General features: G+C 38.2%; 1 pseudogene; it reads right to left on the reverse strand.

Moving 5' to 3' along the window:
* Positions 1–12,338: 12,338 nt before the first annotated feature.
* On the reverse strand, positions 12,339–12,544 carry LOC108591886 (zinc finger protein 98 pseudogene; annotated as a pseudogene).
* Between the last annotated feature and the right edge of the window lie 4,791 nt (positions 12,545–17,335).

Raw genomic sequence — 17,335 nt, forward strand, 5'->3', positions numbered from 1 at the left:
TGTTGGTGGAAGTGTAAATTAGTTCAACCATCGTGGAAGACAGTGTGGCAATTCCTCAAGGACCTAGAAATAGAAATTCCATTTGACCCAGCAATCCCATTACTGGGTATATATCCAAAGGATTATAAATTTTTCTACTATAAGGACATATGCACACAAATGTTCATTGCAGCACTGTTTACAATAGCAAAGACCTGGAACCAACCCAAATGCCCATCGATGATAGACTGGACAGGAAAAATGTGGCACATATACACCATGGAATATTATGCAGCCATCGAAACGATGAGTTCATGTTCTTTGTAGGGACATGGATGAACCTGGAGACCATCATTCTCAGCAAACTGACACAAGAACAGAAAATTAAATACCACATGTACTCACTCATAGGACCCACACATTAATCTATGGAATTTGGCTGGGAACAGATGTGAGTGACAGTCACAACATTATGCTCAGAATTTATATTCTTCTCTTGGAAGAAACTGGAGGGCTCGTTGTGGCTCCCACCTTTGACCTTTAAGATGAGTTCTCTCCTGGAGGATTCTACAGCCCTCCTCCAATTAGACTGCTGTCAAAGTATCTCACAATTTATTCAAAATGCCTAGTGGCCCAAGCAGGACACAAAGCTTAAGCTCTTTTCTATAGCCTCATCAGGAGTCAGGAAAATAGTCTGGCTTCACAAATTCCCTAGACATGCTTAAACGGGCCCAGATTCAAGCTGAAACTCTACTAGCCTGATAAACAAGAAAATCTTCAAATGAACTCAGCTGTAACAAATCTTCAAACTACATAAAGCCATCCCACATCTTTGTCAATGAACATAGCCAACAGCAACAGAGGCCATGAGGTGGCAGCAAGAGCAACTTAAAGGCCATGAAAGGGAATACAGAAGCCAACCACCTCAGGATACTCTGCCAAGAGTAAGAAGAAATTTGGGCTTCTGACAATTCTGCTGAAATTCCTCCATGATACTCCTCAAACTGAGAACACAGATTACTTGTTACTATACAAGTATGTAGAATGAAAAGTTATATAAATCATTAAAATAGCTGTTATGTTTGGATGATGAAATTGTAATGCTTTTTCTAAATAAGTTTAATTTGTATATTTTGCTATGCTGTTTTTATAGTTAAAGGGCAAGGGGGAAAAAAAGAAAAGAGGTTTAATTTACTCACAGTTCCACATCTCTGGGGAGGCCTCATAATCATGGCAAAAAGCTAAGGGGAAGCAAAATATATCTTACATGGCAGCAGGAAAGAGAGCTTGTGTAGGGGAGTTCCCATTTATAAAATCAGATCCCATGAGACTTATTTACTACCATGAGAGCAGCATGGGAAAGACCCACCCCCATGATTCAGTTAGCTGCCACTGGGTCCTTTCCATGACATGTGAGAATTATTACAATTCCGGTTAAGATTTGAGTAGGGACACAGAACCAAACCATATCATAGGTGTTACCGGGCATAGTTCAGGAAAGAGGTATAATATAGCAACAGAAATAATATAAATGAATAATGATGCATAGAATGTTGGAAAGTCCAGTCCTCTTCTCTCAGGAAATTTCCAGACCATCATCAGACAGATTGAGCCCTGCAGGATACTAGAGAACTTTTCGGTGAAATCTGAAAATCTCAGCCTGAAGGACAAACCTGAAGATGATGATACAATGCTTCTAGGGAGACACCCTCAGAAAATCCAGTGAGCTTGTCAGTGCCTCATTCTGAAAACAGAAGCACTCTTAGGTTTTTGCCCAAGAAAAATGAAAGTATATGTTCTCACAAAAACTTGTACATGAATGTTTATAACAGAACTGTTCATAATAGCTAAAAAGTGGAAACAACTCAAATGTCCACCAAATGATGAACAGATAAATAAAATGAAGTATATTCCTACACTGGAACATTATTTAGCAATAAAAATGAATGAAGGACTATTCCATGCACCAGCAGGAGTGAACCTTGACATCATTATGCAAAGTGAGAGATGTCAGTCACAAAAAGCCACATATTGTATGATTCCATTTATATGAAATGTCTCGAATGGGTAACTCTATAGAAACAAAGAGTGCTTTAGTGGTTTTCAGGAACTGGAGGGAGGTAGAAATAAGGAGTGACTACTAATGGGTGCAGGGTTTCTTTTTATGGTGATGAAAATGCTCTGTTATTTGATAGTGATGATTTTCACAACTCTGTCAACATACTAAGAGCTACTATATTGTACCATTTAAAAGGTGGTTTTCTGTTTTTTTTGTGTTTTTTTTTTTTTTTTTGGAGGGGACTGACTGTTGCTCTGTCACTCAGGCTGGAGTGCAGTGACACAATCATGGCTCACAGCAACCCCTGCCTCTCAAGTTCAAGTGATTCTCATCCCTCAGTCTCCAGAGTAGCTGGGACTACAGGCACATGCCACCATGCTGAGCTAACTTTTGTATTTTTAGGAGATGAGTTTTTGCCATGTTGGCCAGGATGGTCTTGAACTACTGGCCTCAAGTGATCAGCCTGCCATGGCCCCTTAAAACGCTGGGACAATTATAGGTGTGAGCCACCATGCCCAGTCTAAAAGATGTACTTTATAATATGTGGCTTCTGTCTCAATAAATGTACTATACACACACGAAAACAAAATTCACCAGACATCTGAGGAAGGAGCCTAACACATAATTGCACATTAGAAATACAATGCAAGTTACATATGTACTTTTAAATTTTTTAATAGTCACATTAAAATAAATTTTTAAAGAGCTAAAATTAATTTTAATAATATAATTTACTTATCTCAGTATATCCTTAACATTATCATCTTAACATGTAAACAATACAAAAATATTAGTGAGATATTTTACATTTTTTTTTCATTCTAACTTCTGAAAATCCAGGCTATATTTTATAGTTATGGTGTGTCCCAGCTTGGACTAGCCAAATTTTAATTACTCAATAGCCCAGGTGTCTAGTGGCTACTGTATTAGACAGTATGGGTCTAAAATGAGTGCTATAAGCCAAAAAATAAACAAAAACAAAGCAAAGCAACTAAAAGAAATCCTTAGAGAAAGTAGAAACTACAGAAGAAGAAGATTTTTAAAACTAAGCTGTTATTAATATGTTCAGGGAATAAAGAGAAAATATGCACTCAGAAAACAAGAACAAAATATCATTAAAAAAGAACAGGAAATCAGAAGGAATTATTAAAAATTAATATTATAATGGCAGAAATTATAAATTAAATAGAAGTATTTAAAGATACAATTAAGAATAATTCCTTTATAGTAGAACTAAAGGACAATGAGATGGAAAATTACAGGTGGGAGAAAAGCAAATTAGAAAACTCATCATGAAGAAGGGAATCATGGAATTAATCAAAGGAGTAATTCAAGAATATTTCCCAAAATTGAACAATGAGGGTTTCCTGATTGAAATGAACAGATTAAAATAAACCCACAGTGAAGCATATCAGTTTTGAAATTCCAGAACACTTGAGACCAGGAGTTTTCCAAAAAGGTAAACTATAAGTCATGCTTCCAGAAAAATAAACTACAAGTCAAATACACAGATCAGAAATTCAAATGTCTTTGAGACTCTCTTTGGCAACACTGAAGCTAGGAGATAATGGACAGAAAAATGCCTTAGAAATTCTGAGGAATAATGACTTCCAAACTGGAATTCTATATATAATCATACTACTAGTTGAGAGTGAGAGTAAAATAAAAAATTTTTAGACCTGTGATATCATCCCCCTCTTTCATTTTTCTCTGCTTTTGGCTGGATCTCTGACAGCTGGATCTCTTCATGGCTCCTGCTCCCCACAACATGGGTCCTTCTGTGGCCCTGGCTTCTGTCTTTTGAATCTAAACCAGTAATTATTGAATACTACAATCATCCTTTTGAAACACACATGAGCAGGCTTTACTTTAACAGAAATTTTAATCATTTCGGAAATTTTAATCACTCTTTTATATCTTCCTTAGGTTTTTTCAAACTTTCATTCTACTTTTTTTACATAATTTCATATATATGTATTATTTATGAATCATTTTATCAGATGAGCAACTTTATTTAGTACATAAAATACTTAGAATATAAGATACTTTAGTACATAAAAATTTGTACGTCAAATGTTTTAATTGGTTTAATTTTCTGTGATCATAAGTCTTATGTGATCAATTTTTTCCTGGAATTAGTTGTCATTATAATTATGAGTTGTAAACACTTACTCTAAACAACATTTATATATTATGAATTTTGATAAATAACTAAAAAATAAGGGAAAAATTTTAATGCAAGTGCTGTTCAATGAGACAGTTTTATTCCTCAATTAGTTCATGTGTCTGTGGATGAAAAGGCCTTATTGCCACATGAGGCAGCACTCAGCATTGATTCTGTCCATTCTGTGCTTCTATAAATATAAACAGTAAGAAACTATGTTCACATGAATAAATACATGGGATGGACATTTTTATTTATTTTTAAAAAGCAATGTCACTTCATTATTTTAACTCCTTCCTGGTTACAAACTAAAATCCAAACAATACTCTATCATCAAAAGTTTTTTTTTAATGACATATCACCTGACAATTTTATTGGATCCTTTTTAGGTTTTGTGGAATGTAAAGAACTGAAAACCACCTGAATTCAAACAGTCAAACAAACAACAACAAAAACCTAAATATTTGAGTGTTTTACTTTCTATATTTTGGGGAAAATGGCCTTTATGCAAACTTAGAAAATATTATTATTTGTGTTTCTTACTGTTCAATCTAAATTCACCTTGGTTAACTTCAGAATGAATTGAGAAAAATAAAAATATTATTAAATGTAATACTACTTTGCAATTGCAATATTTTTTGATAAAAAACTTTCATTCAGTCACAAGCTTTACATATACATTCATCAAAACCCTGGAGCTACAGATTTAGCTTATTCAGGTTATGGGAATTCTCACCCATATAATTTAGTTAGGAAGGCCAAGTCTTATTTTCTACCCATTAGCCATATAAGACCTATATTTGTTGGAAACAGCCCGATTCTATTTTTCAATTGCAATATGCATATTATTAAGCACTTCATGGAATATATATTTTTTAAAATGCACACACAAAAGACCACATATTGTAAAATATATTCCTAAAGTCATTCAAGACTACATATATTTCACACATTTTTAAGATATTAAATCAATATCCTATTGTTCATTTTCTACCTAATGAGAACATGTTATGTTGCTAAAATTGTTATTTATGAATCAAGAAGTATGATAAAAAGACATGAAACTTAGTAAATATATTCTAATGCTTGGATTTTATGATTAAATTAGAATCAAATCTTTAAAATAAAAATAACTCCATTTATTCATTATGCCTTAAAATCAAACTTTACTTATTTATATACTTTGTGAAAGAGCATAGACTGCTAAAAATTAGATTGGCTAGCACATTTTTTTGTTAATAAAAACTAGAAATGCTAAATATGTTATGGAATAAAATAAAATATTTACCATGTTGTAAATAAACACTTCAAAACAAATTTTAATAAAATTGCTGTTACTGTTCTATAACATCCCAAACTCAAAGGAATTACATAAAAGTTTTATCCATGGGTTTTCATCATTATATCTGGACAATTTTGATACTACTGGGAAATATTCCAGTTATATTTTAAAAAATCAATAACAGCAATCAATACTGCTTTGGCTCTTGGACGGAACTTTTTGTTCTCAGCTAATTATATGTCATGAGGATAAGTATGGAGAATAGCTGAAATAATCTTGTATTTTAATATTTTCTTAAGTTGTTTCAGTGTTCAGTATTTTCTGCCACTTCCCTTTCCTCTTATGGGACCTTCCCTCAGAGCTATGCAGTCTTAATAGTTGGAGGATTAAAGAAAATAATGTCTGATTCTCAATCCAAGATGGCCCTTTTAGGAGCAGCTCAGGATTGCAGCTCCCAGTGAAAACACAGAGGGTGAGTGGATGCCACATTTCCAGATGGATCTTTATTGACCACAGACCAGGAGATTCCTAGGTGAAGGAGCCATACAGGTCACCAGCATGGCCGTTTTGGCCAGCACAGCTGTTTTAGCTGGCACGGCTGTTTTGTCAGCACCACAGTGCAGCAGCTCTCCATACAAAATACACTGGTCTGGTTGCCCTTTTAAGCTGGCCAGGAGATTTCCAGGCAGCGCCGTTGTTTCAGCTGGCACAGTGGGTTGCCATATGGGAAATCACACAGATCCTGGTGCCCTTTCAGCAGGTGACTGGAACACCTAGGAGAGAGTCAAGCATTCAACTTAAAAAAAAAAAAGGCTCCGAGGGAGGGGGCCAGGTGATCAGGTTTGGCAGGTCCCACCCCCATAAAAACAAACAAGAAAAACAGCAATTGGAAATGCTCAGGGTTGAGAGTTTCATGGCAAGCACAGCTGAACCCAGGATGGTGCAGCTCAGTGTGGGAGGGGCATCCGCCATTACTCAGGCACTCCACCCCTACAGAGGTAGTCTGCAATTGCTGAGGCAGCTTGCCATTGCTGAGGCAACCCACCATAACAGAGAGAGTTCACCATTACAAAGGCAGGCCACAATTGCTGAGGAAGTTCTAACCACACCCATATAAACAGGACTACAGGAAAGCTCAAAGGCAGCAGGGCAAAGATCCACAAAGCTTCTGCAGGCAGACAGTGACTAGGCTGCCTCCTTGCTGGGCAGGGCAGCCCTGAAAAAAAAAAAAAGGCAGCAGCACAATGGACACTCATAACTAAAGCCCTAACTCCCTGGGAAACGGCACCTGGGGGAAAAAAGGCAGTTTATGAGTTCTGCTACAGCAGACTTAAATGTACCTGCCTAGCAGCTCTGAAAGAACAGTGGAGCTCACAGATCAACACTTGAGCTCCTATAAAGAACAGACTCTCTCCTCAAGCAGCTCCCTAACCCCCATATATTCAAAGAGTCACCTCACAAAAGACTGATAAGACTGACATTTGGTGGGTATCAACCTGAGACAAAGATAGCAGAAGAAGAAACTGGTACCAACCCTTACTGTTCTGCAGCTGCTGCAGGTGATCCCCAGGTAAGCAGAGCCTGGAGTAGACATCAGCAGTCCTACAGCAGAGGGGCCAGACAGTTAGGAGGAAAAATAAGAAACAGAAATAACTTCATCATCAACACCTGGACGTCCACTCAGAGACCCAATCTGAAAATCAGCAACTACACAGATGACAGGTGGATACATCCACAAAGATGGAAAAAAAAAACAGTGCAAAAAGGAGGAAAACAACCAAAACCAGAACACTTCTCCTCCTACAAGGGATCACAACTCCTCACCAGCAAGGGAACAAAGCTGGATGGAGATTGAGTGTGATGAAATGACAGAATCACACTTCAGAACGTGGGTAATGAGAAACTTTTGTGAGCTAAAAGAACATGTTCTAACTGAATGCAAAAAAACTAAGAACGTTAACAAAAGATTTGAGGAAATGATAACAAGAATGGACAACTTAGAGAGGAACATGAGTGAATTGATGGAGCTGAAACACAGAACACGAGAACTTCGTGAAGCATGCACAAGTTTCAACACCCGAATTGACCAAGCCGAAGAAAGGATATCAGAGGTCGAAGATCAACTCAATGAAATAAAATGAGAAGGCAAGATTAGAGAAAAAAAGCACAAAAAGGAATAAACAAAGTCGCCAAAAAATGTGGGACTACGTGAAGAGACCTAATCTACGTTTGATAGGTGTACCTGAATGTGACGAAGAGAATGAATCCAAGTTGGAAAATACTCTTCAGGATATTATCCAGGAAAACTTCCTCAACCTGGCAAGGCAGGCCAATATTCAAGTAGAGGAAATACAGAGAACACCAGAAAGATATTCCTCAAGAAGAGCAATCCCAACGCACATAATTGTCAGATTCACCAGGGTTGAAATGAAGGAGAAAATGCTAAGGGCAGCAAGAGAGAAAGGTCGGGTCCCCCACAAAGGGAAGCCCATCAGACTCACAGAAGATCTCTCAGCAGAAACCCTACAAGCCAGAAAAGAGTGGGGGCCAATATTTAATATCCTTAAAGAAAAGAACTTTCAACCCAGAATTTTATATCCAGCCAAACCGAGCTTCATAAATGAAGAAAAAATAAAATCCTTTGCAAACCAGCAAGTACTCAGAGATTTTGTCACCACCAGGCCTGCTTTACAAGAGCTCCTGAAAGAGGCACTACACATAGAAAGGAACAACCAGTACCAGCCACTCCAAAAACATACCAAATGGTAAAGAGCATCAACAAAATGAAGAATCTGCATCAACCAACGGGCAAAACAGCCAGCTAGCATCAAAATGGCAGTATCAAATTCACACATAACAGTATTAACCCTAAATGTAAATGGGCTAAATGCACCAATCAGAAGACACAGACTGGCAAATTGAATAAAAAAATCAAAACCAATCAGTGTGCTGTATCCAGGAAACCCATCTCGCATGCAAGCATACACAAAGGCTCAAAATAAAGGGATGGAGGAAGATTTACCAAGCAAATGGAGAGCAAGAAAAAGCAGGAGTTGCAATTCTTGTCTCTGATAAAATAGATTTTAAAGCAACAAAGATCAAAAGAGACAAAGAAGGACATTACATAATGGTAAAAGGATCAATACAACAAGAAGAGCTAATGATACTAAATATATATGGACCCAATACAGGAGCACCCAGATACATAAGGCAAGTTCTTAATGAGTTACAGAGACTTAGTACTCATATATACTAATAATGTGGGACTACGCAATTATAAAAATATATATTCCACACAATAATACTGGAAGACTTTAACACTCCACTGTCAATATTAGACAGATCAACCAGACAGAAAGTTAACAAGGATATCCAGGACCTGAACTCAGACCTGGAACAAGCAAACCTGATAGACATTTACAGAACTCTCCACCCCAAATCCACAGAATATACATTCTTCTCAGCTCCATATCACACCTACTCTAAAATTGACCACATCATTCAAAGTAAAGCACTCCTCAGAAAATGCAAAAGAATGGAAATTATAACAAACAGTCTCTCAGACCACAGTGCAATCAACTTTGAACTCACAATTCAGAAACTAACTCAGAACCACACAGCTTCATCAAAACTGAACAACTGGCTCTTGAATGTTCACTGGATAAATAATGAAATGAAAGCAGAAATAAAGCTCTTCAAACCAAGGGAAATGAAGGCACAACATACCAGAATCTCTGGGACACATTTAAAGCAGTCTCTAGAGGAAAATATATAGCAATAAGTGCCCACATGAGAAGAGTGGAGAGGCCAACTTGACACCCTGTCGTCAAAATTGAAAGAGCTAGAGGAGCAAGCTCATTATTTTGCATTTGCTGAGGAGTGTTTTACTTTCAATTATGTGGTCGATTTTAGAGTAGGTGCAATGTAGTGCTGAGAAGAATGTATATTCTGTGCATTGGGGGTGGAGAGTTCTATAGATGTCTATTAAGTCTGCTTGGCCCAGACCTGAGTTCAGGTCCTGGATGTCCTGGTTAATTTTCTGTCTCATTGATCTGTCTAATATTGACAGTGGGAGTCTAAATATCTTTATAGGTCAAGAAGTTGCTTTATATTTAGGATAGTTAGCTCTTCTTGTTGCACTGATCCCTTTACCATTATGCAATGTCCTTCGTTCCCTCTTTTGATCTTTGTTGGTTTAAAGTCCATTTTATCAGAAACTAGTATTGCAACTCCTGCCTTTTTTTCCTCTCCATGTGTTTGTAAACCTTCCTCCATTCCTTTATTCGAGTCTATGTGTGTCTTCACATGTGAAATGGGTATCCTGAATACAGCACACCAATGGGTCTTGACTTTTTATCCAATTTACTATTTTGTGTCTTTTGATTGGGGGATTTAGCCCATTTACATTTAAGGTTAATATTGTTATATGTAAATTTGATCCTGCCATTTTGATACTAGCTGGTTGTTTTGCTTGTTAGTTGATGCAGTTGCTTCAGGGCATCAGTGGTTTTTACAAATTGGTATGTTTTTGGAGTGGCTGGTACTGGTTGTTCCTTTCCATGTTTAGTGCTCCCTTCAGGAGCTCTTGTAAGGCAGGCCTGGTGGTGATGAAATCTCTCAGCAATTGTTTGTCCATAAAGGATTTTATTTCTCCTTCACTTATTAAGCTTAGTTTGGCTAGATATGAAATTCTGGGTTGAAAGTTCTTTTGTTTAAGGATGTTGAATATTGGCCCACACTCTCTTCTGGCTTGTAGGGTTTCTGACAAGAGATCCACTGTGAGTCTGATGGGCTTCCCTTTGTGGGTAACCCTACCTTTCTCTCTGGCTGCCCTTAGCATTTTTCTACTTAATTTCAACTCTGGTGAATCTGATGATTATGTGCGTGGGGGTTGCTCTTCTTGCGGAATATCTTTGTGGTGTTCTCTGTATTTCCTGGATTTGAATGTTGGCCTGCCTTGTTTGGTTGGAGAAGTTCTCCTAAATAATATTCTGAAGAGTATTTTCCAGCTTGAATTCATTCTCTCTTTCACATTCAGGTGTACCTATCAAACATAGATTAGGTCTTTCCACATAATCTCATATTTCTTTGAAGCTTTGTTCATTTCTTTTCACTCTTTTTTTTCTAATTTTGCCTTCTCATTTTATTTCATTGAGTTGATCTTCAATCTCTGATATCCTTTCTTCTGCTTGATCAATTAGGCGATTGAAACTTGTGTATGCTTCATGAAGTTCTCGTGCTGTGTTTTTCAGTTTCATTAAGCTGTTTATGTTCTTCTCTAAGCTGCTTATTCTAGTTAACATTTCATCTAACCTTTTTTCAATGTTCTTAGTTTCTTTGCGTTGGGTTAGAACACGATCCTTTAACTTGGAGAAGTTTGTTATTACCCACTTTCTGAAGCCTGCTTCTGTCAATTTGTCAAACTCATTCTTCATTCAGTTTTGTTCCCTTGCTGGTGAGATGTTGTGATCCCTTGGAGGAGAGGCATTCTGGTTTTTGGTGTTATCATAATTTTTGTGCTGGTTTCTTCCCATCTTTGTGTATTTATCTACCTTTGGCCTTTGAAGTTGGTGACTTTCAGATGGGGTCTCTGAGTGGGTGTCCTTTTTGTTGATGTTGAGGCTATTTCTTTCTGTTTGTTAGTTTTCCTTCTAATAGGCCCCTCTGCTGCAGGACTGCTGGGGGTTCACTCCAGATCCTGCTTGCATGGGAATCACCCGCAGGTGGGGTGGAGAACAGCAAGGATTTCTGCCTGTTCCTTCCTCTGGTAGCTTTGTCCCAGAAGGGTACCCACCAGATGTCAGCCAGAGCTCTCCTGTGTAAAGTGATTCTGGATATACCAGGGTTAGGGAGCCGCTTGAGTAGGCAGTCTCCCTTGTTAGAGCTCAAGTGCTGTGCTGTGAGCTTTGTTGCTCCCTTCACAGCTGCTGGGCAGGGATGTTTAAGTCTGCTGCAGTGGAATTTACAACTGCTCCTTTTTCCAGGTGCTCTGTCTCAGGAAGGTGTGGTTTTATTTGTAAGTTTCTGATAGGCTGCTGCCTTTTTTCAGAGACACTCTGCACAGCAAAGAGGGATTTTAGTCACAATCTGCCGGCAGAGGTATTGTTGAGTTGCTGTGGGCTCCCCCCAGCTGCTGTGTAAACTGTTTTGTGCTTTTGTTTACACAGGTAAGGTTAGAGCTGCCTAAGTAATGGCAGGCGCCCCTCCCCCCATGGCACTTGACCATCCAAGGTTCAGATCAAACTGCTGTTCTCACTTAGAAAATCCCAAGCCAGTGGGAATCAGTTTGCTAGTCTGCATGGATTCAGCTTGCTGGTCTCCATGGAGCCAGATCTCCTGGCTTCTCATCTTCAGGCCCCTTTCTCTCAAGTGTATGGGTGACTCTGTCTTGCAGGCACTCCAGGCGCCAGTCCAAACGGCTTCTCTGATTTGTGATGGGAACTCACAGTGCTGGCTGAATCCACCACCTAGCTTTCCCTGGAAATGCATGGCGCCTGTTGGCATGTGCGGATCTCCTGGTCTGTGGGCTGTGAGGACTGCAGGAGAAACACAGCATCAGAACCAGAGCTTTGGAGTGGCCAGAAGTCCCTGATGGCCTTCGTTGGGTAGGAGGGAGTGCCCTCTGGCCTGTTGTGCTTCCTGGGTGAGGCAGTGCCCCACCCAGCCTCAGTTTGCTCTCCTTGGGCTACACCCACTGTCCAACCAGTCCCATTGAGATGAACCTGGTAGCTGGGTTGGAAAGGCAAGATCACTCACCTTCTGCATTGCTCTTGCTGAGAACTGTGCTCCAGAGCTGTTCCTGTTTGGTCATGTTGGTGGAAGTTCCCTAAAATGCTGGGGATTCGACTACCATTTCATGTCTCTTCACATTCCAAGGTTCTTTTCCTTGCTCCAGATAGGCGATCAGGTCTGGCTTAGATGTGGCAATACCCAGGAAGACCAGGTTTCTGTAGTTCTCTAACATCACATTCCTATATAAATTCTACTGTGCAGTGTCCACGCATTGCCACTTCTCCAGACAGAATTCTGTGGCCACATCCCTAAATGTTGACACTCCCATTTCTAGGCTTCAAGGGGGTCTTAGCCTCTTAGTTGTGGATCTCTAGTACCAGAAGGTCACAGGACCACAGAGACTGGACCTCTATGAGAAAATGGCACAGAACAGTGAAGATGAGATCCCGAACTCCAGCTGCAGTGAGACAAAGCCCCAAAGCTTCACCTTTAACTGCAATATATGTAAGACAGGAAGTGTTACCAGGTTATAGTGACTTGATTGGTTGTTAAATGGAGCCTTCGCTTTTGATATTCTTTAAGTTTATATAGACCAGAAAAGATTTGTGGATGAATGAAGCAATGCCTTTGCCTTGTCAAATGGGAAAAGAGCAATTATTGTACTCAGACTCAATCTTAGCTACTGCAATCTTAGGAAAGAATATATATGGAAGTTGAAGGCCTAAAACTGATTTTCTAAATCTGTGTCTATACAATCCTTAGAAAATCTTGATGTGGCTCAAGATTTTGAGGACCACCAGCCTCATCCACTTTACTCTTGCAGCGTTTGGATTCAGCTAATAGTCCTCCATGTAGCTTTTGCTGTTTGTATTGGATATGACATACAGGGGTACTCCTCACTTATTAACTTATGCAAAGTTTCCCTTGCAAAATCTCCATTCCAGAGGACTTCTTGAAGGTTTGATCCTAGAAATGACAGTGAGCTGCTGCGGGTTTCAGACTTGACCTAATCTCAGTCTTCACAGATCTCACAGACCTTCACAGCCCCAGTCGTCTCTGCTGTGGTACAGTAAAGGGCAGGGCCATTTAAACTCCTTTAGTTGCACTCACTTCCTGATTTGAGTGAGAACTGAAAAACTGCCCATTGTGCAGTGCCAGGACACTTCCTGTGTGGCACAATTAACAAACCCTCTGTTGGGGTCACTGCCATGTCTTAACCATATTATGCTCACTATTTTATGGGCTTCAGTTACAAATTCAGAAAAGATTATTTTTTTAAATGTTAGTATAACTGATTTTAATTATTTTGAACCTTATTATAATTTTCAACCTATCAGAATTTTGTTAATGAACATTAAATATTTCATTTGAAAATGTTTATTTTAAAAAGAGTATTTAACATCATTTATACTCATTCATTCAGCAAATAGTTCCTAAGTAGTTGTGTGCCAGATTCTCATGGTGATGCGGATACAAAGATGAAAAAAAAAAACAGAATTGTAAACAATAGAAGAGGAGAACAGATTAGCGGTTGCCAGGGGATAAAGATGAGGTGGGGGTGGGGGTGGGGGTTGGAGAGTCCCACCCTAAATGGGTAGCACAAGGTAATTCCTTTGTGGTAACAGAAGAATCCTGTATCCAAAGGTAGATGTAAAACAGAGGTTCACAAACTTTTTCTGTGAAGAGCCAGATGGTAAATATTTTAAGCAAGTTGTGCTTGGAGAAACAATTAACTTTAGCAAGAGGTTTGTTTGTCTTATAGGTAGTTCACCATCAATAAATTGGAGGCCTTTTACAACTACAGACAGAACCTCTAAATCTACCCTTCTAAGGTAGAACTAGGAGTCCTGTACAAGAACAGAGGAGTCTGTGGGGCCTAGGAGGGAAGAGAAAGAGGAGGGAGACCACAAAGAAGGGAGTCCGCTGTATCTTGGATTGACACAATGGGAAAAACAAAGATCTGTATTAAATTTGGCAAACTGTGGCCTGTGGGGCAAACACGACCCACTTTTTGCTTTTGTAAATTAAGTTTTATTGGAGCACAGCCACATTTATTCATTTATGTGTTATCAGTCATTGTATTAGCACAACACCAGCAGACTTAAGTAATTGTAACTGAGACCAAATGGCCACAAAGCCTAAATACTTACTATTGGCTCCTTAAGAATAAGTTTGCTGACCCTTATTTTACATAGACTTTTGACTCTGGCTTTCTTTCTGTCATTGTGCTGAGAAGCCCTCTCAGGTGTCAGAAGCACAACAGAGGACTTATATTAAGTTCACTCATGCACCAGAGTTGTATCTGTTAACAAAATTTTATGTAAATTCTACAAAAATTGGAAATGTAAAAACTAATCAATATGATCCAATTGAAAATAGTATGTTGCAGAAAAGTAAATGTGATCTAAAGCCATTTTATAAAATATAAATAATTTTTTATATTTATAAAACAAAATATACTTATAGAAGAGAAGCCATTGATATGGGTGAGATTATAGGTCAGTGGGGATAGAAGGTGTTCCAAGGAGCCATGTGTTGCAGTAAGGAGGGAAGAGGCTGAGGAGACTATTATTATATAATCTAAGCCCAGTGAGGAAGTGAAATTATTTGTTGAGTTTGTAGACCTGGGGAAAAGTAATGAAAACTAAATTTTAAAGTGTCAGATATGAGATACAAAAGTATTTTGAAGTATCAGGTAGTTGTCTACAATACTGAACCTTAGTAAAATTTGACAATGTCGTTTAATATTTAATTTCTGAAATAAAAGGATGGATGATTATTCATTTTTGTTTTGTTTTAATGAATTGAGTTGCATTCCAAGACAATGTGCACATTTAAGCGGTAACTTCTTCTCTTACAAAATTGTTCTCCTCAATATTTTTCTAAGCAGTTTCTTGCAATGCCCTTAACAGATTATGGCTAAAGTCAAGAGAATTGTTTCTTAAACCGTGATTGACTTTTATGTGTGTTGCGTTCATTTTTGTTGTCAATCTTAGCTTAGTAAGCCTTTTTTTAATCTATAAGGAAACTTTGTTCTACTTTTTTAATTGACCTGTGAGGTTGGCATTGACTCAAAATTAGTTACTAAACTAGTACCATAAGCCAAAATTCAATTAGTTACCTCAATTGCAGGTATCACCAATGGGGTGATACCTTGTAACAACTACAGATTTGACTGCGACCCCTTACAACCTTGCCACATTTCCATGGCAATGAACTAAGAGAATGAAAATACTAAATGGATAAGTAACATATATAGAAAGCAATGATTCTTTAAGAAAAGGGTAGTAATTTAACATCCGAATGAATTTCTCCTTTTTTTTTTTTTTTTTTTCTTTTGAGACAGAATCTTAATCTGTTGCCCCGGCTGGAGTATAGTGTTGCAATCTTGAGTCACCATGACCTCTGCCTCCCAGGTTGAAGTGATCCTCCTACCTCAGACTCTCGTGTAGCTGAGATCAATCCCAGCTAATTTTTGTGTGTTTTTAGTAGAGACAGAATTTCACCATGTTGGCCAGGCTGGTCTCAAACTCCTGACCTTGTGATCCACCTGCCTCAGCTTCCCAAAATGCTGGTATTACAGGTGTGAGCCACCATGCCCAACCCAGATAGATTTCTTAATGTTAGATAATAATGATTTTTAAAATATATTTTCAGTCATATGCCTATACAACTTTAAGATTAGTAAACTGTGAACTTTAGAAATCCATACAGTCAAGTCTATACATGTTAATCATTTAGAATTTCTCATAATTTAAAGAGAGACTGGCTGAAATTTAATATTATACTATGCATGAGGAAACATAGAAGAGAAAGAAAATTTTTTGGCCAATAAATCAGAAAGTCTCCTCAACTTATATAACTTTAGGCAAAACACTTAATTTTCTGAATTTCAGTTTCCTTATTTGACAACTGAAAGATAAATTCCTCATTCTTCTTCAGATGTGTAAGGGCCAATATTTGTGAAAGCGCTGTACAAATGTCAAGCTTTTCAGAGAGCCATTTCTTGACTATCCACACTGATTATACTGAGGAAGGCTCAAGATAGAATGATACCACAGAAAATTGCATACTTTAGCCCAGTTGGCTATGGTATAGTATCCTTTGTATAAATTGGCAGGTTCAATTTGTTAACACTTTGTTAAGGAATGTTGTGTTTATGTTCATTTGGGATGTTGATCTGTTTTTCTTTTCTTTTTTCTTGTCTGGTTTTGGGTATCAGGATGATTACAGCCTCATCAAATAAATTTTGATATGTTCCCTTCAAAAAGAAAGAAAGTAAGAAAGAAAGAAAATTACACACAATTATTTTCCAAAATATAGAAGCAAAAAATTTCAGAACCAAAAGCTATATTTGAGATCATATCGTTTTCTCTTGTTTGAAAATATTTCTCCACTATATGCTTCCAAGACAGCACTCAGCCCTGATTTTCCTCCTACCACTCTAACCATGACTTCCCAGGCCCCTTGCCCACACATCCTCTCATAACAGGTAACATTGGAGTTCCTCCAGGCTGATCTCTGGCCCCTCTTTTCTTCTTACATTACACTCTTTCCCTAAGCTCTCTCAGCTACCTCCCTAGCTTCCATCTCCAACTTCATGTATGTATCTTCTAAGATTTTTATCTCGAGTCCACACCTTTCTCTAGACCCAACCCAACAACCCAATTACCTGCTTAACACTTCTGTTGAACAGCTCGAATGGAGTTCATGTAAAACCTCTTCAAACCTCACCTCATGTTTTTCTTTCCCCTTTATCTTTCAAACTCAGTCCTCTTCCATGTTCTTATCTCAATGCATCTTAAAGTTCATGTACCCAGATGAACAAATCAGAACCTTGGAAATCGTCCTTGTCGTTCTGCTATTACTTCCCAGTGTCAAGAAAACACTTTAATCCTATATGCTTTGAATTTAAAAAATTATCTTCTCTTCATCTCATGCAAGCCTAGATAACTCTCATCTTTCAGCTGAACTATTTTAAGAACCCTCTAACTCTTTGCTTGTTCTGCATTTAACCTGTCTTTCCACTGCATCCTAACTCTATGATTCTTATGTCAACTTCCTTATGAAAATCCTCCAATGGTCCCTTAGGCTAAAGATGAACATCCAGCCCACCAGG

This window comes from Callithrix jacchus, chromosome 1 (assembly GCF_049354715.1).
Source record: "Callithrix jacchus isolate 240 chromosome 1, calJac240_pri, whole genome shotgun sequence".
Taxonomy (NCBI): Eukaryota; Metazoa; Chordata; class Mammalia; order Primates; family Cebidae; genus Callithrix; species Callithrix jacchus.